At 38.7% G+C, this 25,554-nt stretch overlaps 1 long non-coding RNA gene across 2 annotated transcripts; it reads right to left on the bottom strand.

Annotated features, from left to right (window-relative positions):
• Positions 1 to 216: 216 nt before the first annotated feature.
• Positions 217 to 23,617, bottom strand: LOC129408985 (uncharacterized). 2 transcript variants are annotated; one of them, XR_008632214.1, is made up of 4 exons: positions 23,234 to 23,617; positions 19,784 to 19,873; positions 16,101 to 16,301; positions 217 to 741 (listed from the first exon to the last, which is right to left on the bottom strand). It is a non-coding gene; the product is annotated as an uncharacterized LOC129408985 (long non-coding RNA). The 2 variants fall into 2 exon arrangements; XR_008632215.1 differs by lacking the exon at positions 23,234 to 23,617 and adding an exon at positions 20,117 to 20,238.
• Positions 23,618 to 25,554: the final 1,937 nt, after the last annotated feature.

The raw sequence follows: 25,554 nt of genomic DNA, 5'->3' as shown, positions 1-25,554 counted from the left end.
TTAAATACTTCGACTGCCCAAAGCAGTAGAAATGGATCATTTATACAACAGCAATGCATATAGATCTACAATTTATTTTTAGACAAAGAGAAATAATTACAAAACCGTACAAAAAATGCAAAAAAAGAAAAAAAAAATTGCCAATAAGCTGCAAAATGCTTATTTTCTCTGTCTGGATTTTGCTCTTGTTACCTGGTAGTAACTCTTTCTGTTGTGATCCCATCATCAAAATAAATTATTTTCATGTAATAAAACAATAATTAAGTTTCAGTACTTATTATCTAATGCATAAAATCTAAATCTAAATTTAAAAAAAAATTAAATAAAAGAGAAAAATTATGAAATACTGTTCAGGATTGCAAACTTCACATTTCTTTTCATAACTAATCCAAAATAACTATACCATATAATAGCAACAATTTTTTCAGTTAAAATCAAATATATAAAATACATTTTTGCTGACAGCCACAGACCTACAGCCTACTTACTGTGACTCTAATGTGTCATTTTCAATCAAAAACACCCACTTTAATACAACTCCTGAAGATCAGATATTACAGGTTGTTTTTTTAAATATTGGAGTTGATAATCTCACCTCCCCTCCATGTTTCACACTGGTTTTCACAGTGAGCGGGTGTCCAGATGGAGCGCGTACCATGCTCTGAGAGGGCCTTCTGGCTGTTCTCTCCCCAGACACCTCAAGCCTTCACCCCATCAACGCCATTTCCTCTTCCTCTGCATCTACCGCAAATATAAAACAATTAGCATCACCCATAAAAATACACTGTTTGAATGAATAATGAATTATTCAGATAAGAATGCCTGCCCTCTGCAAAGAACTAAATAATGTGTTTTTTTAATATAAAAATCTTGCACCTGTTCTTAAATACATGCTCTTAAATACATGGGATTCTTGCATTCATTTTTCAGTTCATATTTCAGTTTTTGTACAAATTGGTCCTGGAGTTGTCTACAATGTGCACTCTCAACGGAATCTTACTCTGCAAACACATATCTCAAATCTAATCGCAATACTTGTCAGAAAAATTGCATATTTTTTTCCAAAATTGTGCAGTGCTATGATCATGTAAAACTAGTACACATTTCCGTAATAAAATTTTTGTAGTTTACTAGAAAGGAGCATTTTGCCCATAGTTATTTCTCTACCATTACCATTACACTGGGGGGGTTGCAGATGATTCTTTTACATAGTTATTAGAAGCAGTTTATTGATGTATTTGTTTAGATTAGGAGTGCCCAAAGTTTTTTTTCCCCCAAATTTAATGACAGTTTGCATATAGAAATGCAAAGAAATGTATGATTAAATGTACTTAAATATTAGGAAATAAAGAGTATTGTCTCCCTTCCTATCTCCTGAATCTTTTTAGTACAAAATAGAACCAAAACTGGTTATTCTTAAAATCTCTGTGCCCACTCGCAGCCAAATTAGACCCCTGGGAGGGCCATTTTGAGCACCCTTGGTTTAGATATTAACATAGATTAGTACCACAGTAAAAAAAAAAAAAAAAAAGGGAGAGAGAGAGCTTAGACAATATGAATAAAATTCATAGGGGACTTGGTTTAATGATCTGCCTATATAGGCCAGAATATTTCATAAAATGGTCAACTTTGTCAATAACGTTGAACTATTGACTCCTATCCTAACTAGTATTACAACATAATCTTTATAATCTACAACTCATAATATTATGTAATTTTGATTTTCTTTTGGTGTAATTCTGAAAAGGCTTTACAGTATCACCTTTGCTCTTGACTCTAGCCGTTCGAATCAAATAAGTGTCAGTGGGTTCTCGTTTACCTTAGAAATCAACATTGGTATATTCAGACTGCAGATTTCTCTCATGACAAACTACTTTATTTTCAATGTGCACAGACTCTGAAAGCCTTTTGAATAGCTCTGTCTTTATTGGCAATGCTGTCTTTTGATTCGCTGATCTCTTCACAGGAATTGACCTTGAGGAGGAAGTCATTTTGTAGCTTATATCCTGACTTCTTTCCTTTTTTTTAAGCAGAATATTCTGATCTTTACATGAACACAAGAGAATGTATAGCCTTACATCTATGTATTTGTGTCCAAGGCTGTACCTTGGAGATGAAGAGGGAAGAAAGATTTGTTCTCATAAAAGGGCTTTTCGATTACAGTGAGCGGCAGTGATTGTGTGTTGGAGGAGAGGGTAAATCCAGACGTATTCAAAGGGGTCACAGGGGTCAAATTCCTCAGGAAGAGAATGTGGAGACCAAGGCAGAAACATGGGAACTCCGGCCCAAAGCACTCTGCACCAGCGCTGCTAACTGTTGCTTAGAAACCAAACCGCTCTTCACACGTTTTTCTCCTTCGTCCCTTTTTATATTTACTGGTAACAAAACCTACAATTTTCTTTATGATTTGCTTTTGAGACTGGCATCGCTGGCTGAGCTCTTGAAGTTGAATTTACATGAAAACAGTAAGCTTTGGAACAATGTATTCTGATTAGCAGACATCGATGTCAGGAGAAGTGGGCAGGACGTAAATAAACAACTAATCATTTGGGTGAAAAGTTAAAATAATTTGGTAAGAAATAAAACGTGCAGTGAGTTAATACTTCTATCACCACAATATCTAATTCTGGCAATAGCTGTTGACAAAAATGACTGGCCCAGTGAGGCAGAAAACGGTGTCTTTGTGATTTCTGCAGTGAAAAATATAATAAAAAATACTCTCACTGTAAATATATATATGCACAGTATGTTCTATTATGAATATCAAGGTCAGGTTTACATGAATTGAAACTGCGCTATAGTGAAACAAAGTCAGATCAATTTGAGAATCGTACATTGTCGACATTTCTCTCCTTGTCTCTTTGTTGTTAAAGCTGTGAGGTATTAAACAAGAAGGAATCATTTAGGGAGGATTGTGAAGGCGACCCAGCTCCTCCATTCACACAACCAAAGTGGCCTTGAGCAAAAAATATAACTTGTCTTTGTGTGAAATACAGACAGAGAAATTGTGAAATGTGTATGAAACAGAATCACTATTTACCACTGACCACGAACAAAACAAAACTACAGCCCTGTTAATTAAGCCTGTGGTTGTACTCTTTCTGAGTAAAAAAAAAAAAAACACATTTTATCGCATCACACAGGCTTTTCTGAAATGATTGAACGAAATTTTGCTGATGGAAAATAATTCTCCTCAAAAATCTTTTCTTAATATTTTTCAGTGTCTCAAAATAATTATTAACTTCAAAATGAAAACTTTTTTAGTTTATTGTTGCAAAGATATTAAGGATTTTGCAGCTTACTTTTAAACAACAGGCATCGGTTGAAGTAGGATGGTAACTTTTGTTCAATCTTCCACATATTAAAGGTGCACTGTGTAGCTTTTCAACTTTTTTCTCTGGATATGTCATTGCTCTGCTTTCAGTATTCCACAGTATGACATTAAACAGCTCTGACTTACATTTATACAATTACATGTGGTTTTATAGCTAAAAAATACCTAGAAAAACAGGCATTCTGACTGTGAGCTGGGCTCCCATTCCACAGATCTGACCTGTAACTTGGTCTGGTTTAGTTTCCATGATGACAGCAACATTTAATACTATACTGTGCAACACTCCAGACCAAGAGGTAACGTTAAGAAAAGCATTTGACGGACCCTGCACCAGAAAAGTTACACAATGCACCTTTCAATATTTTACATAATCATGCTAAATACAGAACAAAAATCAGCACGTATGGCTACATGCTGAATCCAAAAGTAGCGAGTGATGTGATGTTTCAGTGTATTTCCCTGTTTGAAGTGAATTCAGAGGGACGGGAGTGAAGAGGAGGAAGAGAGCAGCGGGCCTGAGAGACGTAGGTGTGTAAAGCATCTGGGAGAAACAGGCAGCTCTGACACACCAAAGCGAACGGCGATTTTCTAAGCGATGCTGATCTGTGCTCCCTGCTCCCTGCTCCTCCTCCGTTTAACAAACCCACCCAGCGGCTCCGGGATAGCGCGGGTGGGACACAGCGAAGCCTTGTCCATGTTGACTCACTCAGAGCGCTCAGGTGAGACGCAAGGTTAAGTATGTGGGGAGGAAGAGAGATAAGCACTACCGAGCGTACTGGCAAACCTCAAAAGGCATGGAGAGGTAAAGGGGAAAGTGAAGCTATAGTGTGTAGGTTTTAAGTGTATTATGTGTGTCTTTAAAGGTGCATTGTGTAACTTTTCTGGTGTAGAGTCTGTCAAATGCTTTTCTCCATGGAGATGCTATTGCTTTGTCTGGAATGTTTCACAGTATGGCATTAAACTTGGCTTTCTATCTTCATCGAGATGAAACCAGGACAACTTACAAGTCAGATCTGTGGAGAGGCAACCCCACTCACAGTCACAATTCCTGTTTTTCTAGGTATTCTTGAGCTATGAAACCACCTGTAATTTAATAAATGTAACGAAGATCTGTTTAATGTCATACCGTGGATCATTCTAGGCAGATATACTCAACTAAAACGTTATATAGAGCACCTAAAATATCAAAAAATCTGTGCATCATGATACTAAATGTCTTGATACAGTATTGTTATCATGGGCTGCTGTATCGATATCAAGATTTTTTTTGTATCTTTTATTTATGATCTCTCTCTACAATTTTGTTGTTTATGCAATACATTTGACATATTCACTGATTATCAAATTTGATGTATTTCATTAACTTAGCACAAGTAGTGGTTTAACAAAGAAATATTGTTACTAAATGTATTCGGTTCTTTAAAAAAAAATACCGGTCAAAAGTTTTAGAAACCCACATTTTTTTCCAGTTTTTTACTGTTTACTGTTTACCAGTGACCAAAATGTATTCTAAACTTCTGATTCATGAAAGTAGCGTTTTTACAATACAAAATCAAATATTCTTCAGAAAGTTCTTCCCAAGTCTGCTGCAGAAGTTCCCATACTTGTAGGTTGCTTGTTTTTTCGCTCTTCTGTCCAGTTCATCCCAAACCAGCTCGATGGGGTTAAAGTCTAGAGACTGTGCTGGACACTCCATGTTTTCAAGCTCACCATCTTGTTCTTTTTTCCTGAGGTAGTTGTGGCTTATCTTGGACTTGTGTTTTGTTATGTTTTTAATCTTTTTTTTTAACCCCTGGCTGTTCAGTACTTACCTTTATTGCCATTTCAAGCTCTTCATTGGACTTGCACAACTTGAATTGCAATAAATATCTGAAAAATGCAGGTGTTCCAAAACATTTTGACCAGTAGTGTATCACAGAGTATGATTTGCAATTATTATAATTATTGCATGGATCACCATATTGCGATAATATTGTATTGTTTTGAATCGTGAGGAACCCTGTGATTCCAAGCCCTATTAAGTGCAATGTGCTTTGATCTTTTTTCTTTGGAGAAAAGAAAGAGGCTATAAATGTGCTTCTCTTATATCAAACATCTCATGCAGGCTGCAAATATTGTATAGGAGAAATTGGCAATGATTCAGTGGTTTATTATGCAACTATACTACCCTAGCAACAGTTCGGCTTAAGCAAGCTAAATTTTAACCAAAGTTAGAACAATGCATAGGCCCACAGACATCAACAGACCTTTAATCCAAATATGCATTAATATCAAAAATAGTCATGCACAAGTCTTGCACGGTGCTTTTTCAGATGCTCAGATACACTTCTTTTCAATCTGCACCAGTACGGCCCTTTTAACTACTGACTACCACTGTGCACTCACTGACACCCTGAAACGGTAAAAGGAAAAGAGTACGCACTGTTCAGAGCTGGAATCAACTTCAAGATATTTTTGCTTTTGAATGAAAATAAAGACCAAAACAAACTCAACCTGCTTTACGGAAATGTTATTACTTTACCTTAAATGTTCCACAGTATGACATTAAACTTATCTATTCAATCTATTCAAGCCAGTAAGAGTACATGTTTTTCAAGATATTTATGAGCAATCTTTAATGGAATAAATGCAAGATTGCCTTATTGTTGAAAATTCCAGGCATAGCAATAACATCACCAAAGAGGCGAGCAGGTGACAGACCCTTCACTAGAAAGGTTACAGAGTGCACCTTTAAGGACACCATACAAAAAAGGTCTGGGAGACAAATACAAAACATGACAACAGACAGATTCAGACATGATCAGTGAGCCTGGGTACTTAAAATCTATCCACATCCAACACCATTATGTCATGTACTGCTTATTGCACTTCTGTTAACACACCATGATAATTTACCTGTTTATCTTGGATCCACGCCAACTTGGCTTGTACATCACATTGCATATATTAGATTCAGACATGCCTTTCTATAGGAACGGCATACTGTCACCAATAAAATAAGCTCTGTACTTCTTTAAATAGGGCTTACAATACTAGAATGAGTTACTGGCACTCCCATGGACTCCATTTGTACCTCTCCTGCTTTAACATGTTATTAAACCTGTCTATATGCACCACAAGATCTTTGAGATGGATGCGGTATGTAATTTATAAAGACGCCAGTGCATTTTGCTTGTTGACTCTTGGAAGAGAGGGGCAAATGGAAATCGGCTCAGGTCGCTGCTCTTCATAATCAGTAAATGGCATGTCTGTAATTGCCAATTTATAGCGTAGAACAGGTGTGAGCTATTACCTTGTACAATCACATATTCACCTCTGCAAAGACAAGAGGAGCACACCCGGGCTACTGACATTTTTGTTAAATGTGAACTATAAGCAGCTCATCAGGCACAGCTACTGTTTTTGCCCTATAGCGAGCTTTTCAAACCAGCGTGATATAGAAAATGCAGTTGCGCGAAAGCTGGTTGAACTTAAGATGTCTGTGGAACTTCGATGGCGATTCACGGAGGAAAATATACAGAAGGTCAGTGGTCTACAATGAAGAGATGTGAATACACGTCTGGCATTGAGGATTCATTCAACTACCAACAACAAAAGGGAAATTCTCAGGAGCACTTTATGTGAAAGAGATAAAAAGTTGGGTGCTTAGTCAGTTAATTATGGTCAACCAATAGTTTTGTTAGCCAACTAATTGGGGTTATGTGAATTCACATGTACCACAGCAGAAGGACAGGGCGTGGGATAGGTTACATGAACTGACTGTGTTTCAATGCAATAAACACAACCAAAAAAAAACAAACTTTTATCTAGTATATTTTTAAAAAGTTACTGTATATACATTTACTTTATTAGTACTTTTACACTTTTTATTAAAATAATTTGACCATAAAGAACTGATTTAGCTGGAACTACAACAGAGCAACAGGTGTGATAATTTGTACTGTAAGTTTATATTGTTTTCTATATATATTTTTTCTTTTAGACCTTTTCTTTTCAGACTATGTTAAAACTTATTTGGTTGTGTTTGCTAATGTGTGCATGTGTCTCCATGGTAACTGGTAAATATACCGCCAGTACAGGGAACTTGCATGCAGGAAACCACCAGCATGACGTCGCTGTGAAGTATCAATAGTATCAACAGTCCTAGTGCAAGTATTTGTAGGGCAATTAGTGAAAGCAAAATTCTATAAACAAAAGAATACAAGAGGTAATAATGATGTAGTCCTAGTTATAATTAATAGAAGATGAAGAACTTGAAGATGTAATAATCATTGGGGATGTAAAGCAGGGAAATGTTGGACTGGTTTTGTGTCATTTGATTTAAAGAGCCCATATTGCACTATTTTCTGATTTATTGCTTATTAACACACAAATCTGCATATTTAGGCTGTGTTATTCTCTCTAACAGAAAACTAACTAATAATAAATGATAATAGAATTACTCAAACATGTCTGAATGAAACAAAATTCCAAGTATGTTAGGAGGTAACAACATTCTAACTTAATGGCTTAATGCTTACAAGCATCATTTTTGTGTAATATAGCACCTTTAATTGTATTTTAGCTTTAATATTTTAATAAACAGCTACCCACTAAATATTTAGAATATCTTTAATTCAAAGTAATGACAACATAATACTCTTAAATGATTAAAAAAAAATAGTCTCAAAGTAAAGGTGCACTGTAAGAGTATAGCTTTTGTGTATGGGTTTAGCTCATATTGTATGCGCAACAATAGTAATAATATAGGTTTTGAAAACTCAATCTGTTCTGATGAATGATATGAAGTAAGACTATTATCATGAAAGTGTGTCACTGCTAGCCTAAGGTCATAAAAGTGAATTTGTGGACAGCTGAGACGACTCAAAAAGGGAAATTCCAACTAATACAACAGTTGCACCTGTTCACCTGTTTCAATCCATGCTCTGAATTCACTAGCAAGGACTATAAACTCAGAATACAGTGTAAATGTGAAGAAAATGTTTAGGGAAGAAAATAGTTGTGATAGATCAGAGATATCCAAGTTTGAGCACATGTAAACAAGAAGAAAGAGACGAAGGCAGCGGGTGGGAAGAATTGCTGGGTTTCAAATGACGTCACGACAGTCTATAGGCAATAATATTTAACACAGAAGGAGGGCAGTTAAAATCAATACTGAATATTGAATGTATAAAAAGTACTAATACTGTTACCGAGTTACAGGGTCTACAGTCCCTGACAAAAGTCTTGTCGCTTATCCATTTTGTAGAAACAAAAGCGTATAACCTGACTTTAAATTAATCGATTGGTTTTAGAAATGTCTCATATGAAAGCTAAAACCCTCCCAAATTATGCTCAATATACTAAAATAAATTTGCTTCACTGAAGAAAGATTGATCATTTAATGAACACAGAAAGGTCAGATTTTGGCAAGACAAAAGTCTTGTCGCCTTGTCATATGATTCACCCAATCCTAGATTACAGCCTCACCTGTGATCAGTTACTGATCAATCAATTAGTGGGTGTGTATAAAAAGAACCCAGCACACTAGACCTTCACATCAACTGCAACTTGACCTCTGACAACATGCCCATGATCCACCCTGAGACCAAAGCGTTAATTATCAAGAGGCTAAAGACCAGATCCACTGCTGAGGTGGTGACACCTTCAATGTGTCTCAGCGTCAAGTACAAAGAATAAGAAAAAGATCTGAAATGACTGGAGATGTTTTTGACAAGCCCAGGTCCGGCAGACCCCGCAAGACAACTGCTCGGGAGGACCGTTTGTTGATTCGAAAATCCAAGGCCGGCCCCTTTTCCACTGCAGCACTCCACCAGGTCTGGTCACCTCAAGTCCCTGTGTCAACCAGAACACTTTGTAGAATTCTGTCTCGAAATGGCCTCCATGGTCGAATCAGTGCACAGAAACCAGCACTAAACAAAAGGCAATTAAAAAACCGTGTGGCATTTGCCAAGGCCCACAGCCTGCTAAAAGGATGGACACTGGAAAAGTGGCAGAAGGTGGATTTCTCAGATGAATCCTCGGTTGAAATACATCACAGCCGCCACAAATATTGCAGGAGACCTACTGGAGCCCGCATGGATCCAAGATTCACCCAGAAAACAGTTAAGTTTGGTGGTGGAAAAATTATGGTCTGGGGTTCCATCCAGTATGGGAGTGTGCGAGACATTTGCAGGGTGGAAGGCAAATATCAATAACCTAAAATATCAAGAAGTATTAGCTACCTCTTACATTCCCAACCATAAAAGGGGTCAAATTTTGCAGCAGGATGGTGCTCCATCGCATACTTCTATCTCTACATCAAAGTTTCTCAAGGTGAAGAAGATCAAGGTGCTCCAGGACTGGCCAGCCCAGTCACCAGACATGAACATCATTGAGCATGTCTGGGGTAGAATGAAAGAGGAAGCATGGAAGGCAAAACCAAAGTATCTTGATGAACTCTGGGAGGCATGTAAGATGCTTTCTTTGCTATTGCTGATGACTTCATCAACAAATTGTATGAATCATTGTTGAACCGCATGGATGCGTCCTTCAAGCTCATGGAAGTCATACAAGATATTAAATATGGATCTCACAGCACCACTACTTAATTCACTGACATATTTTTGTATTTGAAGTAAATTATTTGTTCAATTTTCTGTAGGCGACAAGACTTTTGTCTTGCCAAAATCTGACCTTTCTGTGTTCATTAAATGATCAATCTTTCTTCAGTGAAGCAAATTTATTTTAGTATATTGAGCATAATTTGGGAGGGTTTTAGCTTTCATATGAGACATTTCTAAAACCAATCGATTAATTTAAAGTCAGGTTATAAGCTTTTGTTTCTACAAAATGGATAAGCGACAAGACTTGTGTCAGGGACTGTATTCATTCATAGAAATGATCAGGTTCAACATCTAAGAATTTTCCTTTTAAATATTTTGTTGCAAACTACAATATAATTTACGTATAATTTACGTTACATTGTAGTTTGATATGATACTATGCAGTTGATGTCATCAACATTTCTTGGGAGTGTGAAGCTAACTGAGGCACAGCTCTGTCGGAGGTTTTGTTACACTTTGATCTGAAGTTGAATTTAATACAATCTGACCATAAAGAACTGACTTATGTGGAACTATAACAGGTGGGCTTTACTGTTAAGCAAGTCCCTCTCAAATAACATTTTTCAATTAGTAATCAAACTTCAGAACAAGACCACGAACACTCAAATTCATCACAGGCTCCTGAAAATGTGATGTTTAAATCTACTTTGTAATATTTCTTGAATTTCAGACAATCTTAAAACTTGACAATGTTTACTATTGTGTGCATTGTGTCCCCATGGAGACTGTTGAGCATTCCACCCATACAAATACCGTACACGTAGAACACCCCCTGCCTGAGGTCATCGTGAAGTATCAATAGGAAAAACTGTCTCTCATCCGCAGTTGCGGTTATGACATCATTGCAATCTAGAATCTGAAAGCCACCAATCGAACAGAGACAGGAAGAGGCGTGCATGAGGTGTAGTCTCTCTCCTGATCTGAATATTCTAAATATTCAAATTTTTGTTGCAATACATTGCCTTATAGGGTCTAGTCATTAATTATCTTTAGGTTATTTCACAGAAAACTGCAATGTAATCAACAAGAAGCACTGACTCTCACCCCCATCTGAGATTGTGACATCATAGTAAACACATATACTTTGAATCCTGATTCAGAGCAAAGACCGTGTGACGACAACCATAGCATTCAGCTCAAGTCAAATGAAGCTCGAGCTCAATATTAGGAAAGGGGTGTTATTTATGGAAAAATAACAATAATAATAAAAAAATAAAATAAAATATTTAAGACCAAAATGATGAGGCTCACTACAGCAGTTATAGACCGAGGGGGGACAATGTAAAGACAATTAGACCCAGAAGCATCCCCATGCTCACTTCACTTTGGACATACAGTTTATGATTCAGATATATTTGCGTAAATTCCAAATATGCCAAACATGAACTATTGTTCACATGCATACAGTTTCTCTCCGTTTTATGTTCGCAGCCTTTGTGGAAACACTCAGCACTCCTCAAACCCAAATGTCACGCAGGTTTGTGAAGCATCTCTTGGTCTGTTCCTAAAAATGGAGGAACATCCCATTGACTTTTCTCTAGTGCTGTTCCCATCAAAGCGGTGAAGGTTCAACTACTGCTCCATAATGTGCTTGTGGTTCAGTGGGGACAAGAACACTCCATAGAGACACATGGCAAACAACCTCTGTGCACAAGCTATCCTAAAACTTGCTCATTTGTGGGTGAAACTTTGGTAACATAAATACACCCAGCGCTACAGTATTTGTGTGTTCATGTTTTGATCTTTCACAAAGAGCACTCAAATAATACACTTTAAAGGGCATACGTTTTATCTTGCTGTGATGACACTCATGTTAAGGGGTCAGGAAAGCAAGCAAAAAATCTGTTATGCTACACAAAGATTGACAGTTCAACAATTGCTGTAACTCTAGGCAACAGTCTGTATGAATAACAAAAACACCATGTTAATATTATGGTTCTATAATTACAGAATGAAAATCAAAATGAAATCCAATATGCATGTGTGAACTCGTCTGTCAATCACTATCGCTATAGCAACAAGAAGGGGCTCAAAGTAGCTCCTATACTGTCCCAGCTTCACATCGAACTCCTCACCTGCAAGACACCAGCTCGCACTCAAGTCCAGCATCAAAAACCTGGCACTAGATTTTCTTGCAGTTATAGTTTGAATAAAACAGAAGAAAATGGAAAAAAGAACAAATACTCATTGCTTAAATTTTTTTTTTTTACATTTTAATCTTTCTGTTGTATGTTCAGCCTTTATTTGCCCCAAAGATTAGAGGGACAGTCCGGAATTTTGGACATTGGACGTCATTTCCTAGTGAGCCAGTGTTGGAGATGTGTGGAGACACTTTTTTAAATATTCCGTTCAGTCCTTGTATTTGCAGAGGTCGCTGGTGCTAGGCTAGTGCATGTCAATGGCCATAGTTAACCTGACACTAAAAACAATCTTACCCACTCCACAAAGCACCCAAAGCAAATCTATTATTATACCAGACTGTTGATGTAAATGTCTGTGTCAAAAAAACAACATTGCATTTGAAGGATTTGAAGGATTTATGTCTGAGCAGCAGCAGCAAGTTGTACTTCCTGATAGAAAGCTTGGCAGTGGCAGACTGATTTCACCTAGCACCATTTTAGCAGCAAAGTAAAATTCTGCTGCTGCTGAGAAAATAGTCCCTCAACATGCAACGATTCACGGGATGCAAGGTTAGTTTTATTTCAAACATTATTCTGCTATCAACACAGACATTTACATCGACAGTCTGGTGTGATAACAAATTGTTATCACACCAGATTGTTGAAAGACTGTTTTTAGTGGTAGGCTAACTATGGCCATTGACATGCACTAGCCTAGCACCAGCGACCTCTGCATATACCAGGACTGGATTTAATATTTTAAAAAGTGTCTCCACACATCTCCAGCACTCTGGCTCACTAGGAAATCAGGCCCTATGTCCAAAATTCTAGACTGTCCCTTTGAGGATTCACCCGGATGCCCTTCCTGAGTATAGATCACAAAACAGCATCTTAGCTCAATGTTGGATCATAGAATAAGGGTAGTGTGAAGGGTATTTTGTTTCAGTTTTTAGGTGGTCTAAAAACGGAACAACTAATTTTATGAAGTCTGTGGTAAGGTCCCATTTAGGTGGAAATGTGACTAATTGAAACTGCTGCCTAATGCTAACTTGTAACTTCAGTGATATTTGAGAGGGACTTATTTAACAAAACAAATCTGCTCACCTGCTCTAGTCCAACTAAGTCAGTTCTTTATGGTGAGATTATGTAAAGGTGCACTGTGTAACATTTCTGGCGGAGGATCAACCAGTATGACCCAGTATGGCATTGTGTGTATCCATCTTGCATTTACTAAGTTTTTTTCTAGACCTAAAAGCTTACAGCCTCTGCACAAATTTGACATGTATCTTGGCTGTCTCCATAGAGATAAAAAAGTGTAATGCCATACTGTGGAACATTCCAGGCCATATCTACATGGAGAGAAGCAGGTGATGGACCCTCCACCAAAAAAAGTTACACAACTCACATTTAAAACATCTTAAAGTGCCTCCAGTTAACTTTAACCCCCTCCCTGAGTAATCTTGATGGCATCACATTAAAATGTGTTTGTTATTTGTTTGCTGTTAGTGAGTCAGCTGAAAGATCTATTGTACTTGGCTGTATGATTTTAGAATAAGGTATTTTAATTGTGAAATAAATAAATAATAACTGCCTTTTTACTTTTTGTAGCATGACATTCAACAGCAGCCCACGGACTACGGATGAATAACAGCCATCTTAATTGATATGCAATGTCCCTGAAATAAATAAATGAATATAAATAAGTATCAATACAGTATAAAGTTTGCCCTATCGCACAAAATAGTACGCAGTGTTTTCCAATGAGAGGTGTGTCGTGTGCAGGGACAGCAGCGTTCAGTCCCCTTTGCAGAGCTAAAGCACAGGGGCAGTCCCAGAGCGCAGGGGAAGCACACACATATGCATAGATACACTGCGTACATCAGACTCACTGTTTTGCTTTCCCACGTTAGCCTGAGTATTTCACTGTCTGTGCTGAAGCCTCACCAGTAAAAAGAGGGCAAAAAGCTGTGTACTACATGATACAGTGCACAGGAGGTGAGCTGTCGGTATTTTAAATCTTTTTAAGATTTTCAGAGCGGAAGAAAACTCATGGTGGTGCGGGCTTCCTGTCAGTGACAAATCATTGGGACCACCCTCATCTCACAAGTGAAAGGAAAGGGCAAATCAACCCCTGGATATTTATTGAGCACTTTAATGCTTAGAAAATTTGCAAGTCCTGGCATGCAATTCAATTTCAATTAAATATAAACTAAAAATGCTAAATTTTAAATGTTTATTTTTAACTCATATGAATATGTAAATTATACTTTCTGTTGTACGCTTTATCTTAACCACAACAAGAATCTGGGACAATAGCTTAAAATAACAATTCTTTATGAGTGGGCATTTCTTCACAACTATTTACGTCTTTGGTGAAACCTGCTTCCCTTTCTATTTCCGATTTGTGTCATTCACAAAAACACAGTCTAAAAATGTGTCTGCTTAAAATTCAGTCCTTTAAATGATTGACGCTGTTTATGGTTTACCAGAAACATCCTAAACATTCCCACGGACAATCCCTCATGTGGACCTTTACGCCTCAACACCAACTGTCAAAAGTACCTGTGATTTCTGTACCTACTGCACTATACTCTATCTGATTTCTCTGAATACAATATTGTTCTTGCTTTTACTCCCCTATTTTGAACAACATTCATACTCAGTCCTTTTCACACTATCAGAAGGGGAAAGCAACGTACAATCATCTCTGGAAATGCAGATTTTTGACAATAATTTGCACTTTGATGTGTTTCTGAAACACAAGACACTCTCTTCTTTTGACTAAGAACAGAAACACTATATTAAAAACACAAGTGTAGTCTTACTTTCAAATTAAGTGTTTCTCATGAACAGGCATTAATTCTTCCATCAAATTCTTGAATGTCAACGTGACCAGTGATGCAGCTGGCACTGAAACAATTAAAGCATTTAACAGAAATGTCATTTTTGAAACCACCAAATTTGTGTTAGCAGCTTGTCTGGACGGCTGCCTTCACATGCACAAGGCTATTTCTCTCTCCCACAGAGTCAATCTATTCTCCCATTTGTTTGGACTGGAGTCAAGCTCAGACACTCACACACTGCCACCGTCGAGGAAGACAACAGGCTCACAGCTAAACAATTGTTAACAAAGATTATATCATCGTTAATATCTAGACACTGTTTACTTACAATAAAAGTCAAAAGACGGCTCCCTAACTGAACTATTCATGGGTTTCAGCTTCCTGTTATAGGCAATGTTTTTTCTTGTTCTGAAGTTTAGAACTAAACCCATGGATAGGCAAAATTATACGACAATGAATAAACAAATAATGTAGCAAAGCCAAATTATATTATTTATATTATTTGATCCTCCAAGCATTCTCCTTGGCATTTGACACTAGCTAGACATATTGTCTTGGTAATTTATCTCCTGCTCTTTTGTCTGCTTGTCCTATGTATGGAGATATTTGTGTTTGTGTTTATTTGTGTCTTTGATATTGCTATTGACATTCATAGGAAGCTAATATTGTCCGGCTAAAGTTGTTTTAAATGTGTTATATAAATAAACTTTAGCTGAACTGAGCACAATTCAAATCAGTATAGGTCTACAGATAAAGGATTATTAAGGCCACTTATATAAGACTGATTAATGAAAGGCTATGCATGTAATGTTGATTGAGTAGAAGGATGTAAAGGGGAGGGTAATGTCAGCTTTATGCAAAGTAAATCTTTAAGAAAGATTTAAAAGTGGCTAAACTTATATCTCGCTGAAAGTTACTGGTATGTCAAACCTTTTGCACTTGTTTGTAAGTTCCTCTGACATTAAGTTTTGCATGGAATTGATGTAAATATTGTGTCCTTTTATCCAATTTCTATCAGGAGCTGATTTCAATCTTTTTGGTACAAATACACAGTGTTACAGCACTAATGTCCCGCTAAGTAGCACAGTGCGCTGGCTGTAAAGAAAAGGCATAAAAATGAGTGAGGAAGACAGAGAGGTGTGAGGTGGCCATCACATCGCCCACACACGTTTCATCCACTTATCCATCACTCCATTACCTCCATGTAAATGACAGCTCTCCATGTCCCGCTGGGGGCAGAAAAAAGCCCTATTAGCACGCAGCACAGAGCGAGCCTGAGCTGTGCTTTGGGCCCACGCACGCTGCTCCTCCTTCACCTCCTCACTCCCACCAACTCCACACAGACGCACCGCTGGCTGCACCGCAGAGTGGCCGGCCATCCACCCTGGTCAGTGCGCTCCTACAAAGCACAAAACAACATGAAATCACTTGTGCTGAGTTGATTGTCAAAGAGGACGTGGGCTGGAGCAGTGGGCAGCGCGCCTCCCAGGTAAATGAGAACTCCAAACCTGCCTGCGCTTTTGGACACTCATCAGCCCCCCCACCTCATTCTTCTGATGGAGCAGTTATATAACCACAGTTTTACTTAAGCTATGTGCAACTGTGATTATTCTATGATAAAAAAAAACACCTTATACTCATATTTTATGGGAAAGATTTACTTAAGAAAACTTGTCACTGAATATATTTTTACTCTTTTATACTACGCCAATACAGACAAGAAACCGCTGCAATAGCTCCTTAAGAATTTCAATGTGTGTTACTATATTGGCTGTATAGTGAAATAAATATTGCACATCTTCACTTAAATGTCCACAGCGTTCATAGCATATTCATTTCTTCTTCCTTTAAGATTTCCCCTTCTGGAGTCATATTTTTATAGGTACAGATATCTACACAGAATGAAAAGTAGGTTTGGAAAATGATTTTAGAGGGGAATATTGCCTCACCTTAAAAGTACGGACATAAGCAATTTGTGTCAAAATATAGGTAAACTAACTGACGGATTCCATGCTTGTTTGTCGACATAAGAAGTAGTTTGTAGAGGAATGCGTCTGCTTTCCTGCCATAACATTTTGGAGCTGTTGGAACATGGGATAATATTTGGAGGGGAAATGGAAAAGACAACGGTAAAATGATGGAGAGTATACATTCCCTGTGCAGCCGCTGAGAGGTGTGTTTGGGCTGCTGCCCTCCTAAACCACGTCTGGAATTTCTGATTACAACGTCAACACACGTACGTATGTGTTTCCCCGCTCCCTCCACGTCCAGAATGAGGAGGGCTGAGTTCATACACCTTCTCTGTCAAATACATACATACACGATATTCAGGACTGAAACTAATCTCATCTGTATGTCTCTCCTAAAGACTTGGCATGATTTGGGAAGTTTAGCCCAAGCACACAGTGACTTCAATATATGATAAATGTTTATATAAATAATTCTCTCAGGAGTATGCATGGATGTTTTAAGTGGGAAATTAATAAGCTAAACATTAAATTAACTATCTGTATTAAATTAAGCAAGAACTGAGAGTATTAAATGGATCCTATCAGGAAAATCACAGACGAAGCATTTGGAACAAGACGTATAGAACATTTCTAAGTGCTGTGAGTGGCAGCTCATATGATTGGTTCCAGAAGTCATGTGAGGGCAGTATGGGGTGGCAGTAGCTCTGACGGTAGAGTGAACATTTCCACTAACCCACAGGTTGGAGGTTCAGTCCCATCTCCCACCAGTGCATACCGTTGTTGTGTCCTAGGGCAAGACATTTAACCCACCTCGCCTCCAGTGTTTGTGTACAATGATGTATGAATTCCTTGATGTGTTCACAGCAGAGGAAGAAAAGAGCTAGATAAATGCAACCGTTTAATGAATGAATACTGAGTTTTATGCCCGAGGCTGATAAAAAAAATAAGTGATGCTTTGAAAAGAAATGGAGCTGCTTCCAATGAAGTATAGGCATAAAGCTACCAATATTCACTGATAATAACTACTGCTGTTTAAACATATAGACTTGTGGATGGTATGGCCGGCATGTGTTTTTAAAATTAGTTTCTTTAAGTTGTTTCTTTTTTCTATTCGTGTCAGTCCCAAGCCAGCATAACTGAAGTGTTGCTACCAGGGCAACGGACACATTTGCCAATCCAATCTTTCCTTGCACAGCAACAGGCAGACCATTTTCCCTGAGTGCTGAAAATCTAAGAGGAAGGTAAAAGCCAATTGGATAGAATCGAAGGTTACATTTGTATTTTAATACAGTGTGTTTTATATGATGTAGCTCATATAGCAACACTGATGGAGGGAAGTCAGTCTGAGTGGCGGTGGCATATATATTCCATACTGTCCTATTTCTTGGCACGTTCTGTTAAAAGAAGGAAACATGTGAAGGTTTCCTTTTGTAATGGTAACCAATAGACTCTAACTGTCCTTGAAAGCTTTTGTCCCTTTTCTCTCGTCCTTAAATAGAATCTTTGATAATAAAATGAAATAGTGATCTACACTCATTATCAAATTAATATTTTAATGCAAAATTTCAAGAGAAACGAAAGAGAGACTAATAAAGAATATGAGGAAAATGCAACAAGGCATTGGTGTGTGTGTAGTGAATGAACACACAGAGTCAGGGGGAGGAGGAGGAGGGACACTGGTTAAGACTGCCTTCATGGATCACTCTCACTATCATAAGGACACAAGCAAGTTTACTGAGAACAGGAGCGCAAGACGACGGCGGTGAGGTGCGAAGAACTGCTTTTGTATGTTCACAGAGGAGGAAAAAAATAATTAAGTTTAAAGAGAGAGAGAGAGAGGGAGAGAGAGAGAGAGAGAGGGAGGAGAAGAGAGGAGGGAGGGAGGGAAAGGAAGGAAGGGTGAAAGACAAGAGTGAAGGGGACAGACAGACAGATGGAGGGGAAGCAAGCAGCGGACGGAGAGAGGAGGAGAGACAAAGCGTGTTGACTGAGGAAGTGTGCATGCCATGTGGCCCATGTTGCCAGGTAAGACCCCCGTACTGCTTGTGCTATAACATCTATCAAACTTTTCTTGCTTTTCAGGTTGTTTCTGCGCAAAAGTTAATTTCCACAACTTTTCTATATTGTCATTTTGATGTCGTGTTGAGGTGCTAAGAATATTTTGGAAAAACTATTGCATTGCTGTCACATGGGGTGCTAAATGGACTTTTTGAATCCCTGTCTTGTGCACGTGCGCTTGAATGTCTGTGAATGCCTCTGCCATGATAATTTACTGTACATTATCCGTACATTCCCCAGACTTGAGGAATGTTCCTACTTTTTTTTTTTTTTTTTTTTTTTTTTTTTTACATTTTCTTTGTTTCATTTTTTTCTCTCACACCACACACAATTAAGCGCAGTGTCAAAACTAACTCCTGCCTCAAACCAGTTGAAACTTCCCACCGGCAGGACAGAAATCTCTGGAATGCGATTATCACGTATTTGTGTTTATTTTATCGCGGCGGCTTCGCTCACAAAAGCAAAGAGGAAACCGGATCATGATGGAGCGAAGAGAGAGGGAGGGAGAGAGGGAGGGAGAGAGGGAGAGGGGGGAAGAGAGAGAGAGAGCTATTTGGCAGTGTGCACGTGAGTGTGTGGGTGGCTGTGTGGGTGTCAGGGTGAGTGGGTGCAGAGCTCTTTGAGTGAGAGCACATGTGACTCCGAGTGCATTCGTGTGGGCGTCTGATTGTGCGCGAGTGTGTGTGTGTTGTGTGTTTTTGTGTGTGTGTGTGTGTGTGCATAGGGAAGGTGAAAAGTATGTGTGTGCAAAGGTAAGGTTGCTGCTGGATTCCCATTGAGCACCTCTGCATCATAAGAAAGACTGGAGAAATTATCGTGTGTTTTTTTTCAATAGCAACATAAGAAATCTCACCTTGTTCTGTTCAATACTGGTATTTGGGCAGCCGGGCAAATTGTCTTGTATAATTTCGGAATGCCATGTATGTTGATGTAATGGAAAGACCTACGAGCATAAAAAAACAAATTAATATCTGAAAATTGTGATAAAGAGACAGGTGTTTCAATTATTACATTCTTCAAATTACATTCCTGTTGTTTCTCCTCTGCAGGGTCACTACCCCAAATCATTAGCATGCTTTCATTTGCATAAATTGGTTTAACTCTAGTGGGGTGTTCAATTTAGCCAGGCTTAGGAGTGGCATAAAGACTACACTTGTAACTACTTGTGGGAGAATTTTGACTTTACCCAAAAAACATGTGGTCAGTCCCAAGCTTAAAAACTGAAGAGGGTAAGGAAGGGCATCCAGGGTAAACTGTACTCTCATGCAAATCAATAGGCATTACTCCGCAGACACCGCAAAAGAGCTGCAAATAAAAAGCATATTTAACATATTTAGCAGATGTTATAATGCCTGTATCAACATGTGCCACCTCTAATGTCACGAGAAGACAAGACAGACCAGTCCCACAAACATCATTGCCACAGTACGCTTTAGGATGAGAAGCGCTCCCCTTTCTCCCCATTTACACACACACACACACACACGCACACACACACACACGCACACATTGAGGCGCCTGTCAAACCCAGCGCATTCCTGAGCGCTCCGACACACAGCGGCTCAATGGTGGGATGAATGCGAGGGAAATTCATCTGAAACGTGAGGACAAAAGCCAGGGGGACATTTAAGAGGGTTTAACTTGGCAGGACCCTGGGAATGAGAGGCAGAGAGGAGGAGAAGGGGAAAAACGCACATACATAAACACATATGGAGAGCTGTACATGGACTGCGCATAGATCCGCCGCATGTACACACGGATACACTCACACACTTCCAGCTGCGGCTGCAACAGGCTGTTAGAAATGGGAACAGAGGGGAATTCCCAGGGAGGAGACACTGAAAACACACACATTACAGAGTACATACACCTCTCCAGCCCTATGCACGCACACTACACCCCATATGCATTATTGTGGTGCTTAAACTTAATGCAAGTCAAATTAACATTATTATTGATGTATTATTTGAAAGAGAGATTACAAATAAGACCAAAGGCAAAACTCAGAAAACTGAAATCCCCGCACTGCACACATAATATGATGACAACAGTCTAGCTGTGTTATCTGAACCCTACTGTGTTAAGGGTCTTATTTATTTATCAGGATTAATAAAACTAGTTTGTGAAAGTGTATTCAAGAAGTTTTGACATAAAAGTTGTGTAATGTAATGTGTTCACTTTTGTGCTTTTTAGATTATTAAAATGTAAAAATGAATGCATGTGTGGCACTGTAAATGAACGTGAGCGTTAATGCAAGCTTCGAACTTGACTTTGGTTTTGCGGATCTTGAAATTGTGAAAAGTGTGTGCTGACTTTTCAGTATCAGAATTAAATGGTGATGGTCTGGTTGTGCTTAAAATAATTTGCAGAAAATGTCATTGCATCTATGTAATGTCTATTTTAATTGATGTTGAAGGTGAAGCTGAGTAGAATACTTTTTGTAATACCAAAATTCATGCAGAAAGACTTGGAAAATTGTAACTTAAATTGCATATTGATTCAAAAGCAATGGAGACAATGTTGAGACTCCAAACCAAGGACAATCTTTTTAAACATGTTTCATCACTGGATTTTGCTGTCACTAAACAATGCATTATCTAACTATGCTGCCTAAAAACATGCCCCCCAGCAAATAGTTTTATCTAGTCACTTCAAAGCCCGGCTGGTCCGATAGACTGCGCTGGTTTCGTCAGGTGTTTGTATTGTGGTCAAAAGCTTATGGAGGGGAGGACAGGGGTTCAGTGGCCAGGTCACCAACTCTCTGATGTCCAGCCTCCAAAGCTCAGCATTACAACTGAGAAGAATCAATCAATAGACTTTACTTGTACATGGATCAATACAGATACAAAACTGAAAGAAACAAATCTGTGCGTGCAGGGGAATTTAAGCAGTTGTGCGTCGTTTTAATATGTTACCTCGAGAGCAAAACTACAACTTAGTAACTATTTAAAGAGCTGAAACAGTCTGAGTATATTTCAATGAGCATTATTTGATCAATCATGCAAGATCATTTGATTTTGATAAAGCAAAATATAAAAATTCTATTGTTATTTAAATATAATGATCCAAGTGTTCAAAAGCATGTATATATATTTCTAGTTAGACTTTATGGGAAGTTAACATTGTAGAAATACCCATCCCAGATACCAGAAACACCGCTCATCATAACTGTACTTCTAAACCCGATAAGTGAAAGAGTGGGCACTGTAATTTATTCAGGGAATTTCACAATATGAATCTGTAGACACACTGCTGGTAATATTGTCAGTGTGTGGTTTTGATAGACCTATCTATGTCTAAATAAAATAGAGAAAATGCAAGTTGATTTCCCAGATCACTCTCACTCTCAAAGTGAAAGTGATGAGGCAGTCTGCAAATGAAAAAAGGAGAAGTCAGGAGGGGGGGGGAGGGTGGTCGGGCAGGTGAGCAGAAGCATGACATCTAACACATTTGAGGGGGATTTATACAGACGGACATGTTGAACAGGTACCGTCCCACCACTGATGTAGTCACAAAAACACACAGGACATGAAGACGGCATTTACACAGAAATGATAGGAGTAGTTTTCCGAGTTGACGAGCGTTTTGCACTTTTTAACAGTTAGAGTGTTTAGTTTGTTCTAATGTTTCTCTATTATCAGAAATGTCATTAGGAATGAATCATTGACAGATCATTACAAAACTGAGAGGTGTCTAGACTAATGGCAATTTTTGACATTTCCCATGGTTTTAAAAGCTACTTGAGAGTTATTAACTGTTATTCACAAGAAAGAACAAAAAGGACTACATTTGCATGAACAATCTGTAGAGAAGAAAATACAGTAGGATACAACGTGTGAACGCCGGTTAACTAAAAAGTCAGCTTCGTTGTTTTTTTAGGGCATCTTTGACAGTCTTAAAGCTTCATGACGAATATTTTCACTGATAAAAGCGTATCAATCAGTAATGACAAAGTAGAAAATCACTGTAAATTGTACCATGATGATTCTCTTCCGTCTTGGCACTTATTTGAGCCCATGTTGTCGAAACCAACGCTTTACCTGGCTGCACCGCAACCATGTGTCATAATAAAGCTAAATTTAAGAAATTTGCATTCAGACTTATCCTAAATATAAGCTTATAAAATGTTGAATACTGGAACTTAAATTAAAATACTGCCTATATTTTACCATAGATGTTGTGCAGGGTTTTATTTTGTGAAGATCTGTCTCTGAAGCCTTTTTAATCTGGAGTTTTCACCTGTTCTGATCGTTTTGTTTTGTTTGTTTTTTTTGTTGTTGTTTTTTTGGTGTTCATTTCTTACTTGTTGCATACATCTGATATCTTCTCTTTAGCATTCACCTCAGTGCGCTGTGTCACCTCCTTGTCGCCAGTAGCGTCTTGTAGTGAGTGACTGTACTCGTTGGCCCAGAGTGCACTGCGGGGACGGTCCCTTGGCGAGAAGGGGGCAAAGGGGGAATTTCACTCTTTTTTCACGTGTGGAGAATAGCGATGACGGTTGCGCGGCTCTGTTTGATGTTTGCTGTCGGACTTGTAGCTGTAGTCAGTCGATGTGAGGGCAGCGAGCGGAGTAAGTGGCATTTACGAGCGCTCGGTAGAAAAAGCCCCGCTGGTGTTAATGAGACGAAGCGAGATGTTCCTCTTGCCTTCCCCTACGCCGTTACGCACACACTTTTTCGCCTCTGGGTGCTTCGGGGCTGAGCTCGTGTGTTTTTTGTTCCGGTGTGTTGTGTTGGACAGATGCACCAGCGCTGCGCTGATGGACTGTCGGCAAAGCAACCTTATTTACTCGACCGACTCGGCTTCAGGTAAGAAAATGAGCACATGGCGGCTTTACAGGCATTTAATCTCACTTTGGTTCAACGCTAAAATAAATTCTGATTTTAAATAGCCTTGCACGGGTTAAATAATTAACTCATTCATTTAGCCTAATTAAAAACAAAATTTCAACTTTTAGAAACAGTTTGCCTATTCCATGATTGAGACTGATTAAAATTGTGAAATGCAGACTACACACAAAATGTTAAAGTTTAATTTAAAACAAAAGTTTTGAAACCAGAAGGTCGAGCCTATTTTTGTTTTATATGGAACAGATTAGAATTGAGGATTGGGTTAATTTTAATCCCAAATCATCATCAAAAACATTTTTCTCCAAGGTACCGATGTGCACGAGGTGTATGGAGCATAGACATATATGTCTATGGTACAGAGGGCACCGTCCCTGGACAGGTCCCCATACTCTCCATAAACAGTTTTACGCTCCGATTGAAGTTGAGCGTTGTTTATGAACGCGTCCTGCGGCATTGAGCGCGCTCCCTGTGCCATAGCAACAGTGTGTGGTCTCATCTCCTCTGGCTTTGGCATGGCCATTGTGTGTACCGTGCGCGCGCGTGCGCGCGTGCGTGTGGGAGCAGAGAAAGAGCGAGAGAAGGAGCGATGCATGCAGAGATGTGGTATGTGAGTGGAGCTGGAGGAAATTCTTGTGTTTTGGAATGCGTTTACCCCGGGGGAGACCCCGTGACTCCGGGACAGACAAGAGGGTTAGGCAGAGATACGCACAGTTTGTGAGAGGTACTGACCCACTGAAAGTGCTCTCGAAGAATTACTTCATGATAAAACACGTAGATCCTTTCATGTGACGATAACAATAAGCCAAATGAACATTTTTACTATTCTTTAATTTTATTTTCACATTTGTTCTCAGGAGACTGTTTTAAAGTCATCCAACAGGGGGCACCTGCGACACGTGTTGAACATTTAAAGCCCACTATTAAAACCCATTGGAAAACGGAGACACGGGGCTGCTGTGGACGATTTAAAGTTTAAATGCCACGTTTTCATTTTATATTTTACCATATATTGGAACCATCACCATCTGAAGTAGGCTGACGACAGCAACAACAAAACCTGTTGGTTTGTATTTTTAGATTCAAAATTGGAAAAATAGAAAATAAAATGTAGGCTATATATTTGTTCTGACATTTCCATCATCACAAGTGACTTGACTTGGTCGTACTTTGTTAATTGTGGAACACTTAATTTCAGTGCCATTTTGTAATTGCCTAATATTCCATTTAATGTGCTAGCACTAAATGATTTTAAATTTCCAAGAGGATGTTCTTTCTATTTTCAATAATGGATTTGAATGGAAAAATATGGGTCTACATTCTTGCAGAGGTCCAGATCATGTATTTTATGTAGCACAGTCAAAGGACAGGACTTGAATGCTGTGTTCATGCAGTGTGTCACAGACTCATACACTAGCAGCACAAGTGTGATCTTGGATTTGTGTTTTTTATGGACAGACTGGGGTTAGGATCCCGCTTGGTATTGGACTCAGCAGGGTGTTTCTGGAACAGTGCTAGGACGACAGGGAGAGGGACTGCTAAACGCTCGCCCACACACAAATGTGAAATATTCTAATGAGCAATCTGGCCCTTTTGAATATTATGATTTTTCTCAGCACAGACATGGTACAATGTGTGACATTGTGCACACCAATAGCAACGCTGTGAACATTTCTCTAAGTGGTGTTCAAAAAACAGTCTGTCAGATTTGAGTGACGCGCTCCTTTGCTACCTGCTTTTCACAGGTGAGAATCAACGAGGACATAAACAAGGACTC

The sequence above is a fragment of the Boleophthalmus pectinirostris genome, unplaced genomic scaffold (assembly GCF_026225935.1).
Source record: "Boleophthalmus pectinirostris isolate CB_2022bp ecotype Guang Dong unplaced genomic scaffold, ASM2622593v1 HiC_scaffold_1, whole genome shotgun sequence".
NCBI classification, from domain to species: domain Eukaryota; kingdom Metazoa; phylum Chordata; class Actinopteri; order Gobiiformes; family Gobiidae; genus Boleophthalmus; species Boleophthalmus pectinirostris.
Note: the sequence above shows the minus strand (reverse complement) of the source record. Positions and strands in the feature narration are given on the sequence as shown.